The 13,800-nt window shown below is 40.6% G+C and overlaps 1 non-coding gene across 1 annotated transcript; it reads left to right on the plus strand.

Moving 5' to 3' along the window:
- The first annotated feature begins 13,182 nt into the window (after nt 1–13,182).
- On the plus strand, nt 13,183–13,320 carry LOC111547479. Its single transcript, XR_002733149.1, has one exon. It is a non-coding gene; the product is annotated as a U4 spliceosomal RNA (small nuclear RNA).
- Nucleotides 13,321–13,800: the final 480 nt, after the last annotated feature.

The raw sequence follows: 13,800 nt of genomic DNA on the forward strand, positions 1-13,800 counted from the left end.
AGCAGGCTACTCTAAATCTCTTGAACTGTCTAGCTAATCAAGGGTATGACATGTCTAGGTCGACAGCCCAGCTTTGCCTACTGCAGCTCAAATATCTAGGCCTAATCTTAGCCTGAGGGACCAGGGTCCTCAGCAAGGAACAAATACAGCCTATACTGGCTTATCCTCGCCCTAAGACATTAAAACAGTGTGGAGGGAGAGGCGCAGGCGGGAACTGGGGCTGCGGGCAGCGCTCAAGGGTCAGCGCAAGTTCCGAGTGGGCGCAGGCTCGGCAGGGCCCACACTCCCAGTGGCCAGCTGGTGCTGCCGGCCCCGGGCCATGAGGGACTTAGCACCCAGGCCAGCAGCAGCAGAGTTTGCGCCAGTTTCCCCAGCACTGCCAGCCCGCCTGCACCACGCTCAAATTCTCACCGGGCCTTAGCCACCCAGGGTTCAGGATGTGCAGCCCACCATGCCCGAGCCCCACTGCGGTGGGCTCCCACGTGGCCTGAGCCTCCCTGATGGGTGCCACCCCCTGCTCCATGGCGCCCGGTCCCATTGACCACCCAAGGGCTGAGGAGTGCAGGTGCGTGGCACAGGACTGACGGGCAGCTCCGCCCACGGCCCTGGCATAGGATCCACTAGGCGAAGCCAGCTGAGCTCCTGAGTCCGATGGGGACTTGGAGAACTTTTACCTCTAGTTAGAGGATTGTGAATACACCAATCAGCACTCTGTGTCTAGCTCAGGGATTGTAAACACACCAATCAGCACCCTGTCAAAATGGACCAATCAGCTCTGTGTAAAATGGACCAATAATTTCTCTGGAAAATAGACCAGTCAACAGGATGTGGGTGGGGTCAGATAAGGGAATAAAAGCAGACTGCCTGAGCCAGCAGCTGGTAACCTGCTCCGGTCCCCTTCCACACTGTGGAATCTTTGTTCTTTTATTCTTTAAGTAAATCTTGCTGCTGCTCAGTCTTTGGGTCCATGCTGCTTTTATGAGCTATAACACTCACCACGAAGGTCTGCAGCTTCACTCCTATAGCCAGCAAGACACAAACCCACCAGGAAGAATGAACAACTCCAGATGCACCACCTTTAAGAGCTGTAACACTCACCGTGAAAGTCTACGCTTCACTCCTGAGGTCAGCAAGACCATGAACCCACCAGAAGGAAGAAACTGCAGACACATCTGAACATCTGAAGGAAGAAACTCCAGACACACCATCTTTAAGAACGGAAACACTCATCACAAGCGTCCACGGCTTCATTCTTCAAGTCAGTGAGACCAAGAACCCACCAATTCTGGACACACTGACATCCCAAATATAAAGTCTGGCAACAAAGCAAACTATAGACTAAACACAATTATTGCAGTCTCATAGCCCCTCCTTATTTTTATATCATAGATAATGAAACAAATTAACAATAGCAAAAAAGAAAAACATATAGGTCTTCTGTAATAAACATGTCAAGGACAACACAATAGGTTTGTTTTGGTTATTATAAACTATCAATGTGATTATGATCATGAGAAATAGAATCACTTCAGAACAAGGCTTTTTCATGAGGCAAGAATTATTTACCTACTAATTTGGGAACAATGTACTCCTTTCTATAATATCTGTTCATTGTTCATAATTGTTAAACTTACAATACTCTGTCCTTGACAAAGAGGGACATTTAAAGTTCTTAAATAAAAATTTGAAAGAATAAAAGTTCATATTGACCCACCAGATTCCTACTGGTTTTAAAAACAGATAAAATATTTATATTGTTCAGGATTTTTATAAGTAGTTTACTGTTAATTTGAAACTTTGAAGATCTTATATAAACAAGAAGTATTTCAAATTCATAATGCTTTCACTTTACTATAAAATATTAGAAATTAAAATCAGTAGCAACTGTTTCATAAATATAAACAGATTTTTGTATTATTTAATGTTTCTTTGTATAATTTAAGGTTTTCAATAGCCCATGCCTTTTCTCTAATGTGCAGAGATTAGATGTGGAAAAGGGACTATACTCCAGGGAGTTCACGCTAGGTATATTCAGGTAGAGCTAGCCTTCATATTAATACATAATTTCAGGTAAATTTTTAATTTTAAAGTTTTTAAAAGCATTACATGACTAAGCTCATTGTTATTATTTTAATGAAACCTATATTGAGATATAATTCACATGTAATAAAGTTCATCTCTTTAAATTATAAAGTTTATTGGTTATTTCATGTTTTTAAACACAAAATCACCATCTTTACTTTAGGGTCAACACCTCTCATTCTATAATAGACACTAATAACTAAAGCTAGAAATCTTTGATCTTTTTTTCCCCCTTCTTTTTACCCTCTTTATGAAATATGTCAAAATCACTTTTCAGTCAACTTTTGAAATGTTCACTGGTCTGCTTTCTGTGGTTAGAAACATTATTTAATTCCTTCCACTATTCCTTTATTTCTTTTTCTCTATCAGGAATGCCTTCTCCCTTCTGTCTGCTATCCAAATCTCATTCATCTAAAATCCCATAAGATTGTACTCTATCATACAAATATGTGTTATATATATACATACATTTTATGCAAATATTAGAAATACAAGTTTGATATCATACATTTTTAAAGATAATTCCCACACATCCTTATTGTGTTGCTGAAACACCAGGGGTTCAGTCTAGGTACTGCTGCTCGCTGCACAGAAAGCCAGTGACTGAGTCAATAGGTATTGCCAAGGAAGAAGGCTTTAATCTGGTGATGCAGCCAAGGAGATGGGAGCTCACTCCCAAATCCATCTTCCTGACCAACTCAAACCAGGAGTTTATATAGCAGGGAAGAAAGGTAACAGTGTGTAAGAGAACAGGAACTAGGGAAGGGCAAGGAAGCAATCATGATGAATAAGGGGTTGAGCATCTTATGGTCTGTATGTGGCAAACTGGTGAGTTTCAGTTTTTTGATACTTTTTTGAGAACCCTAAAGGTCATTTCCTGAGGAAGGAACTCAGATAAAACAAATGAAAGGTTCAAGTTTTAAGACCATAAAAGTTAATTTAATCCTCAGGATGAGGATATTAAAAATGTGACTTTTTGAATCAGTTGAAAAATCAGTAAAAGTCAAGTCAATGAAAATGGGCAATAGTATCTTCAGATGTTAAAAAAAGTATGTCAATAAGAGACAGGTCGTTGTGGTTTTGTAACTCACTCTGAAAGCAAATCCACGTGACAGTATTCCAAATTTGTTACGGTGTGGCAGTTCCAGTGGACTTAGTTTGCCGAAGTAACCCTTTGGATGACAGTATTCTTTTGAGTACATAAATTATGTTTTGTATTTTAATCACACCAATCTGCCACATATTATTAAAAAATTATTGTTTTATATGTTGTCTTCTAAAAATCAAAGATTGTAAGCTCCATAAGGTCAGAATTTTTGCCTAACATGTTCATGTTCTTCACAATGCGTAACAGCTTTATTTCTAATGAAGTGGCTATTGTGGGATTTACTGACAGAAGCCCACATGATGTGTACAGTGCTTCATCATATAATTCAAGAATCAGAGAGATGGCCCACATATTTTAAACAACTTTAGATTCTGCTATGAGATTTACATAATGATTTCTCATTATAAGATCTAAAAGTCCCCAAGGAACAAATCCAAAAGCAATTTTATTTTTTTAAAAAAGAATAAAATGGTAAACTGCATTGTAGAATTGCTTTTGGGTACTGGAATATACAAGAAATGAATTAATGGAAAATACTGGAGTGATAAGTTTTATATTATGATCCCAAGAGATGTTATGATACAAGCAAAACTAATCAATGTATTCAGTTTAGTTGTTATTTTTACTTCAGGGGGATTCCTGAATCATTAAACTTAGTAATTTCTACAGCTACTATGGGTCTCTGATTATATTGCTCACCTAATGAAATAGTAAACAGATTACTACATTGAAAGTTCTCAAGGGGGAAAATGGCTAAAATATTCATCTTTTAAATTTCAAATGTTTAATCAGGATTGTTAAGCTAGGGTGGGCTTAATGAAGTTTCATCATGTACCTAAATTCAACTTACAGGGCATAAAGATTTTTTGTATTTTATTTTAAAAAATATAGCAATAGATATTTTTATGATATTTAAAAGTGAAGGTTTGTATGGTCACAAGATTTGAAGTAAGCATTTATAGAAACAATGCATCAGTTCTTGAAGTTTAAGGGAAGAGCTGACAATATAATTGTATAACTGGGTGATTTCCTAATCTTCCTAGGCTCGCACCCTGGTCTTTAAGGAAGTGAACTTCATACATCATGAATTCCTTTTCGAGGTGTCGTCACTTCATGCAACTCCTCCTACAGGATAGGGTTAACCTCCTACAGGATTGAATACCCCTCCCTTAATAAATCTTTTGGACCAGAAAGGAAATATCCTTAGAACTGCATAATAGCTTTGTACAGGAAACTGACGCCATGAAATACTTTCTCATCTGAATCTTCCTTAGAACTGCATAATAACTTTGGATAGGAAACTGATGCCATGAAATACTTTCTCATCTAAATCTTATCTTTTGAAGTCTAGTGGTTGGTTAAATGGTGGGTTAGCTTCTGTGCATGTAAAAGTTGAGGTGTGATTTTAAAGGTAGTAGGGTGAGGGTACTATGCGATTTGCAGAAACAGGACCAGTAATATGTTGCTAAGGGTGAGAAACAAATAATATGAAGCTCATAGTGCTGGACTAGTAATATGTTGTTACAGGTTGGAAACAAATAATATGAAGCTCATAGTGCAAGCAGAAAAAGTTAAGCTCTATAAAATCATTTTAGTCCAGTGGGACAATCATTTAAATAGGTTGAGAAATGCAGGGCAAGCCATCTAGAAATAAGTTATTCAACCCTAGTAAAAGTTGCTTACTTTTTGACCACACTGACCAACTCTACTTTTCAGTTTTTGACTCTCAAATGTGAAATGCTTGTACAAATAATCCATGCATACATTTAATGTGTTAACAATTGAAAATTATTTTGAAAACAAAACTCATATATGATACTCTTCACTCCTTTCTGCAATAAGGAATTATGCTGTTTTATTCTGAAAGAGGGATCCTTAAAGCACTCTTCTAAGGAAAGTACATTGCGGATGATGTGAATGAATAGAATCCCCATCAGTGTGGAAGAAACTCATATGCTCTACCATTATCCTTTCTCTGGGGGTCTAAACTAAAATCCATTTGCAGACCACATTGCCTGTGATAGGGTGTGAATTGAAAACCTAGACTTTCTAAGTCCAATCCCGTGGTTCAATCACTTGTAATTGATATTTATGTATAAAAGAACACAGTGCAGCTACACATTTTAAATTACTTAAGCTAAACAGAATACACAAGTATTGCCCATGAATAAGGCATTTGAACTATTTACATGTTAATTTCAAGCTCAACCAAACCTTTTATTAAACTAATCTTACTCTTTACTCCTTCTCTCACTCACATAGACCAAAAATATAAAGAAATAATATATCTGAAGCCAAATCAACTCATATTGTTTTCAAATGTTTGCCTTACATGAAGATATATTTTAAGCAGATACTTGACATCCATTATTTAACTCCTCCAGAGGATCTTATCATCCACTCATTGCACTTGGTGTCAAAGCAAATATCAGTGTACAGACTGACTCAGGTCTTTATGTTATCAACTGCTGCATGTCATCAATTTGGCATACAATATATGGTTTACATTATTTGGAACAAATTTTTGTTTAAAAAACTGTAGCTTGTAACCTATTGAGAGGTGATAACGTGCTAGCAGCCCTCGCTCGCTCTCGGCACTTCCTCAGCCTGGGCATCCACTCTGGCCAGGCTTGAGGAACCCTTCAGCCCACCTTTGCACTGTGGGAGCCCCTCTCTGAGCTGGCCAAGGCCAGAGCCGACTCTCTCTGCTTGCAGGTAGGTGTGGAGGGAGAGGCGCAGGTAGGAACCAGGGCTGTGTGCAGCCCTCGCTGGCTGGGGTGAGTTCTGGGTGGGTGCGGGCTCAGCGGGCCCCGCACTCGAAGCAGGCCAGCCCCAGTGCCACCGGCCCAGGGCAGTGAGGGCCTTAGCACCTGGGCCAGCAGCTGCAGAGGGTGCAGAGGATGTGCGGGTCCCCCAGCAGTGCCGGCCCACTCGGGTCGTGCTATAATTCTCGCTGGGCCTCAGCCACCTCCCCGCAGTGCAGGGCTTGGGACCTGCAGCCCGCCATGCCCAAGCCCACGCCTGCCCGGTCCCCCGGACTGCCTCGCCCCTCCCACCCCCATTCCCCCCGCCCCCATCCCCCCTTCTGCCCCCATCCTCCCCCCTCCATGCCCCACCACCGTGGGCTCCCTGGCAGCCTGAGCCTTCCTGACAGTTGCTGTCCCCTACTCCACCGCGCCCAGTCCCACTGACTGCCCAAGGGCTGAGTAGTGCAGGCGTGAGACAGGACTGGCAGGCAGCTCCCTCCATGGCCCCTGCACAGGATCCAGTAGGCAAAACCAGCTGGGCTCCTGAGTCGGTTGGGGACTTGGAGAACTTTAATGTCTAGCTGGAGGATTGTACATGCACCAATGGGCACTCTGTATCTAGCTGGGGGGGGGGGGGGAGGGGGGGGGGGGTTAGTGGATGCACCAATCAGCACTCTGTATCTAGCTAACCTGGTGAGGAGTTGGAGAACTTTTATGTCTAGCTAAAGGATTGTAAATGCACCAATCAGTGCTATGTGTCTAGCTCAAAGTTTGTAAACGCACCAATCAGCACCCTGTCAAAATGGACCAATTAGCTCTCTGTAAAATGGACCAATCAGCTCTCTTTAAAATGGACCAATCAGCAGGATGTGGGTGAGGCCAGATAAGGGAATAAAAACAGGCTTTAGAAGCCAGCCAGCAGCAACCTTCTTGTACCCTTCAATACTGTGGAAGCTTTGTTCTTTTGGTCCTTGCAATAAATCTTGCTGCTGGTCACTCTTTGGGTCTGCACTGCCTTTATGAGCTGTGACACTCACCATGAAGGTTTGCTGTTTCCCTCATGAGGCCAGCCAGAGGAGGAACCCACTGGGAGGGATGAACAACTCTAGATGGGAGGAGCTAAGGACTCCAGCTGCACACCGCCTTAAGAGCTGTAACACTCACTGTGAAGGTCTGCAGCTTCACTCCTGAAGCCAGGGAGATCATGAACCCACCAGAAGGAAGAAACTGTGAACACGTCTGAACATCAGAAGGAACAAACTCTGGACACACCATCTTTAAGAACTGTAACACTCACCACAAGGATTCAGGGCTTCATTCTTGGTCAGCGAGACCAAGAACCCACCAATTCTGGACACACTATTCTATAAGCACTATACTTTAGATAAACAGTATTTCTATTTACTATGGAGAAATAGGACTCCAAGAGAAGCCTGCTGTAGAAATTCAGTAAATATTTGAAATTGAGCTGATTCTACATCAGTTATATCTTTCAGGAAAAGTGGTAATCCAGAAATCTTTTACCTCTTTGAACCAAGGAAGGTAAGAATTTAGGAACTTCCAGAGAGAGCCTAACGTAGCCTTATTCTTAAATTTAGTATTTATTATTACTGCTTAATATGTGCTACTGAGCAAAACACATTTCCACACCCACAGTCTAGTCAGAAGTCAAGTAGCCCAATGCATTTATACGGTGCACTGATAATGGTCAGTATAGAAAGCTAGAGCAACAGAAAAGGAGCACATGGCCAGGCCTCATGAGAGGAACTGAGGATAAGTAGTCAGGGAGGGTGCCCTTTCTGAATGTATTTGACTTTGACATGACTGAGATTTGGAGGACAGAAGTGGGATGAGGGGTGAGTTGAGTGAGTGAAGACCCTACTGCCAGAAAACAATAGCATATACAATGACTCAGAGACATAGACGAAGAGAGTTTGCTCAAGGAACTTCAGATAATTCAGTATGGGTGGAATAAGAGGGGTTGGAGAAGAAAATGGGGGAGTAGTAAAAGTTAAGAACTTAATTTGCTATTTTATGGAGTGTGGAATTAATCTTTAAGGCAGTGGGAAATCACTGAAGGCTTGTAAGTGAAGGAGTGACATGATCTGATTTACACAGCCTGAGAAGCGCCCTCGATCCTTGCTAGTGTGGACTGGGAGAACAAGAGAGAAGTCAGAGCTGCTGGGCCAATGGGAAAGTGGAGCAGTTTCAATTTTTACTGTGAAGTTTTAGTAGTCAGCTTTAAGTATAATGAACATTCTTTATGTTAAAATCTCTAGCTAAATGTAAATACCATATCTCTTTCCCAACACTAATGCATTTAGCTGCCGTTCTTAGCCTGAACCTCTGCTCTCTGTGCTTCCTTCTATCATGCTGGTCACTAATACTGGATAAAATATACCCACTGCTCTCATGGAAGCTGTGAATGACGACTGTGGGAAGTGTTTTCAGAGAGGACAAGCCCAACTCATGTCATCAGGCAGACTGGAATCAAATCTTGGCTTTAGCAGCTTTAGCTTTGTGGCCTTGGGAAATTCCTTAAAGTCTTGGAACTTTGGTTTTCTCACCTTCAAAAAGGAAACCAAAATATCTAGCAGGGTCTCAAGAACTGAAGATCATGTACACACGGCTTCTAGCACAGAATAAGCCCTTGAGCATTATACACATTTTTATTAAGACAAAATGTACATAAAAGACAACATTAAGGCTGGGTGCAGCAGCTCATGCCTGTAATCCCAGCACTTTGGGAGGCTGAGGCAGGTGGATCACGAGGTCAGGAAATCGAGACATCCTGGCTACCATGGTGAAATCCGGTCTCTACTAAATATACAAAAAAAAAAAGTTACCCAGGCCTCGTGGCAGGAGTCTATAGTCCCAGCTACTTGGGAGGCTGAGGCAGGAGAATGGCATGAACCCAGGAGGCGGAGCTTGCAGTGAGGCGAGATCGTGCCACTGCACTTCAGCCTGGGCAACTGAGCAAGACTCCGTCTCAAAAAAAACAAAACAAAACAAACAAACATTAAGACAAACTTCTATTTTCTAGTTGCTGTTTTGAAGAAAAACAGACATTGGCAGGAGCTCACAGTAGAGGAATGGGGCCTGAGACTCTCCTGTCACTCTGATTCCAGGTCATTAGTGCTTGTGAGTAGCTAAGCAGCTGAGCTGCTCCAGAAAACCTATGCAAAACAATCCTCGTTTTAACTATGTAATCAACCTGACAGGGCCACGGCTGAAATAAATATGAATGCTATGGCCAGGTGGCCTTGGGGATTGTGGAGTGGAATTAACCTGCCCACTCCCATTCCCAGAACTCTTCTCAGAGAAGTAGTTTCCTTGTCACTGGTTGAGTTTGATTCTGGCTATTAATTCTGAGCAGCATTTGTGCTTCCTCAGTGTGGTCCTGATCGGTACCACTTTCAGAGATCAGAGGAAACTAAATGAACACTGTCTGAAGCATCAATTCCCCTTCCAAACCTTTCAGAAATTTCAAAAGATGTTAGTGAGCAGGGTAGTGCAGGAGAAGGAGAGTTGGCCCTTTATTCCTATTTTCATAGGAATGTAATGATCAGAACCACCCATTTCTGAATGTAATGAGGCTGCAATCCTCAGTCTAAGCAGAAAAACCTGGGTAGAGGGCAAATGGGGAATTTTATCCCTAGCAGTGCAGTGTGACAGCTTTGGGTAGAAGGTATGGAACTGGAGAAGGAAAGACTTCTACCTAACTGGCTTCCAATTCACATTCATTTGGTACTGTTTCTTCTTTCTGTTTCTAAAGTCAGGAAAATCAGAAAAATACTTCCCTCCATAGCTGCAGCTGGCATTTTTGCAGTGATCATTAGAAGAACATGTTGGCAGTGGAAAACAGCTTTAGCATTTGGAGAACAGTCAATTGTGCCAAAAGCAAGTAGGAATAGAAATAGTAACACCAATATTGTTATTACCATACCAGAAGTCAGCTAGCTATCCTGTGCCTATAGCTTTCATAAGTCATGTCTAATACCCTTGTCTCACCTGACCTTCATCTCACATTGTGTATGTGAGATGGGAGCGCAGCAGAAAGTGCGTTGAGAGGGGGAAAAAAAAACCTGTCACTAAGTTTGAGTAGCCAGCTTTGACTTTGCAGCCCATGACTATCCATTAGCAAAGGATTTACCTCTTTTAATTGCAATAAAAACTTGAAAAGTAAACCCATTTTAGTGGAAGATTAGTTAGTAGAAAATTTCCAGAAAGCAATTTAGATAATTTGACCATATTTACCAATAGCCTTTTCAAAAATGTCATATTTCATCCAGAACGCCATTTTTAAGACTATACACTAAAGAAATAGTTTTAAATGCACACAAAGGTTTTTAAATACAAAAATGTGTATGACAGATATTTATAATAAAAAAGAAATAGGCTGGGCACAGTGGCTCACGCCTGTAATCCCAGCACTTTGGGAGGCCGAGGCGGGCAGATCACGTCGAGGTCAGGAGATTGAGACCATGGTGAAACCCCATCTCTACTAAAAATTAGCTGGGCATGGTGGTGCATGCCTGTAGTCCCAGCTACTCGGGAGGCTGAGGCAGGAGAATGGTGTGAACCGGGGAGGTGGAGCTTGCAGTGAGCCAAGATGGCGCCACTGCACTCCAGCCTGGGCGACAGAGCGAGACTCCGTCTCAAAAAAAACACACACACACACACACACACACACAAACACACACAAAATTGAATAAACATCCATAAAGTGTTACATACTCATTAATTCGTATTGAATATATTCAGTTCTTAAAGGGGTTTTATAGAACTTTAAATGACATGAGAAAAATACTTATTGTTTTAATTTTCTCTTTTTCTCATTACAAGGAAAAGAGTTCCACTCAATTTATCTCAAGTAAGGGGGAATTTTTTCATAAGGATACACATGAAGTGAAACTAACAAGGATTTTAAAAGCCATCAGGAGTTGGGAGAGATGCTGCTAATGTGTCCACTCAGCGTCTCTTTTTCTCCCAAAGCCATCCCATTAATTCTGTTTCTGCCAATAGGAAGGCTAACACGCATGCCCACATGTTTCCAGATATGGCTGTTTGTCATTGCCTTTCAGCTTGGGTTAAGTAAAGAGTAGTTTCCCTCTGAAAGGCCTGTGGGAACTAGGCACATTGATGGTGATGTTAAATAAAGCAGCAATCAAAACTACATTTATGGTATCAGCATTCACTCACTCAACACGTATGCACTGAACACTCGCCATAAGGTGGCAACATTGGCATGCATGGTCCTTGCTCTCACACCTCTTCTAGCTTAGAGAACAAAGGCAGTTTAAATCCATGTTCGTGGTGCTGCAATACACATGTGTACATGATAGGAGAGCATCCTGAAAGAGATCCCAACTCAAACTTGGAGAAACATCAGAAAAGCATGTCCAGTTAATTTTTCTCCAGCAAGTAGTTTAGTTTGGCTCTTTGAAGTTGTGTGTTTTTAAGGGGTTATAACTTCATTTGTTAGGGGTATGAAAAATTTTGTAAGCCAGACTAAAAACTATTAGTCTTCTGAGTGGCAATGGAGAATTATGGTAAGTTTGTGCAGGGGAGAGAGTTGATCAAATTTGCAAGTTACAAAAACCTGTAAATTCAGTGTAGATAATGTATTGGCTGATGGGCAGCCTGGAGTCACAGAGTCCAGTGGGAGACTTTATTAATAATAGCAGCAAAGTTGAAGGAGCCCATACTAGAGCTAGTACAAGTAGAGGGGGAACAAACTACATGAACTTGAAAGGTGTGTAGAATCAACTGAACTTGGAGAGTGATAATTTGTATGGGTTGAGTGAGGGAAAGTAGTCAAAGATAAAGCCCAGTTTTATAGCTTAGTGTAATTAACTGAGATTGAAAACAAAGAAGTAAGTGAGGGAAAGATAATGAGTTCAATTTTAAATACATTGAGTCTGTAGTGAGAATGAGACATCTAGGGGTGATGCCCAGGAGGAAATTCGATCTATGCATCTGAAGTGCAGAAAGGGGTCAGAGCTACTGGAGACTGAGTTTGATATGTCATATGCGTATGGGCCATACTTCAAATAATGAATATGCATAAGAGAGTCTGAGAAATAAATTAAAATTTTTAATTATAATCTTTATAATTAAAAAGTGAGGAAAAAAAGAGCCGATGGCAAGGCACAAACATACCTGAAGGACACAAAAAGAAAGAAAGAGAAACTCATGCAGGAAGGAGATGGAAATAGCCTTCAAAGAGGGAGGGAAATAATCCAGTGTACAGCACTGTCACAGAAGTCAACAAGAGAGAGCATCGGGAAACAAGAATGACTTGGTGATAAGAAATCAATTTATAAAATATATATTAATAAGTCAAAGGAGAAAAAATATAATATCAACAGATGAGAAAAAGTCACTGGTAGAATCTAATGAATATTTTAATGGCAAGTGCTCCTTTAACACAATAATACATATGTATATATGCATGTGTGTTTATATATGTGTATATATGCAGGTGTTGTGTGTTTTGGGAGTCTCCAAGACCACTCTAGTTTTGATAGTTTACTAGGAGAATTCACAGGACTTGGCATATAGTTGTATATACTCACAGCTATGATTTATTATGGTGAAAGGATATAAAATGAAACTAGCAAAGGAAAAAAGGGCACGGGGTGAAATCCAGCATCCTCTCCCAGTGGAGTCAGACAGAATGAGCTTAATTCCTCTAGCAATGAGTTGTAACAACACAAGTGAAATGTCTACTAGGGATGTTCATTAGAAGCTCAGTGCCCCAGTTTTTTACTGGGAGCTGGTCACACAGACACTATCTGCCTAGCATTTTCTAAAACATCAGAAGGAAAGATGTTCAGCGTAAACCATATTGTTTGCACAGTTTAGACATAGTAAGCTCTTCTTAACAGGAAATGGTAGGAATCCTACCATGATCCAAATGCCACCCAAGGGGCAACCTTGCAAGCAAGTCTTTCTACAGATGGCAGTCTCAGGTTTGCCATGTTACCTCTTCTCTCTCTCTCTCTCTCTGTGTGTGTGTGTGTGAGAGAGAGAAAGAGAGAGAGAGAGTATGATCGTTGGATACACATTAGAAAATCAGGAGAGATGCCTGCTCTTTCTATTATTACTGAATATTGTTCTGAAAGTATTAAACAATAAATTAAATAAGAAGGAAGAAATCAGACAGAATAAATATTGTAAAGTAGGTAATGTTACTTAAGAATAATACAATTTTCTATTTGAAAATTATAGAAAATCAGTTCTAGCTTTGCACAGTGGTAGTATCATAGCCACTGAGGTCTGAGATGCAATCATTGCTCACTGAAAACTTTCCCCCAAAACCCTGTCATGATGCCTTACAATGTAGTTGACACTGGTAATTTTTCACAGTCTCTAAGGAGACTGATTTTTTTTAAAAAAGAAGAAAATCAGTTCTAGAAAGTATCAAGATAATAAAATGATTTGGGAATTTTAAAAATATAACAGAAAAATCAGAATATGTAATAAAAATCAGAAAAGATAAATAATCTAAGAATGCACTTTGAGGAAAGTGCAGGAAGTCAATTCAGTGTGTGTGTAGGTCCAGACCATATCAGGAAGAAGTGAGAAACCAGTACGACCATAGCTGAGAGTAAGGTAATAGAGAATGAATAATGAGGCTGAAGAGTTAAAATCGGGGCATAACATGCAGGGCTTTGATTGGGATTTTTAAAATTCCATTCTTAAAGCAATAAAAAATTTCTGAAGAGTTTTGAAAGCTTTAAAATACAATAACATTTGCAGTCTGAAAGCATCATTCTAGCTGCAAATATGGAAATAGTTTTGAGATGAGCCAGATATATAAGCTTTGGATGGAGATTTACAAGAATAATATCTACAATA

The sequence above is a fragment of the Piliocolobus tephrosceles genome, chromosome 5 (assembly GCF_002776525.5).
Source record: "Piliocolobus tephrosceles isolate RC106 chromosome 5, ASM277652v3, whole genome shotgun sequence".
NCBI lineage: Eukaryota > Metazoa > Chordata > Mammalia > Primates > Cercopithecidae > Piliocolobus > Piliocolobus tephrosceles.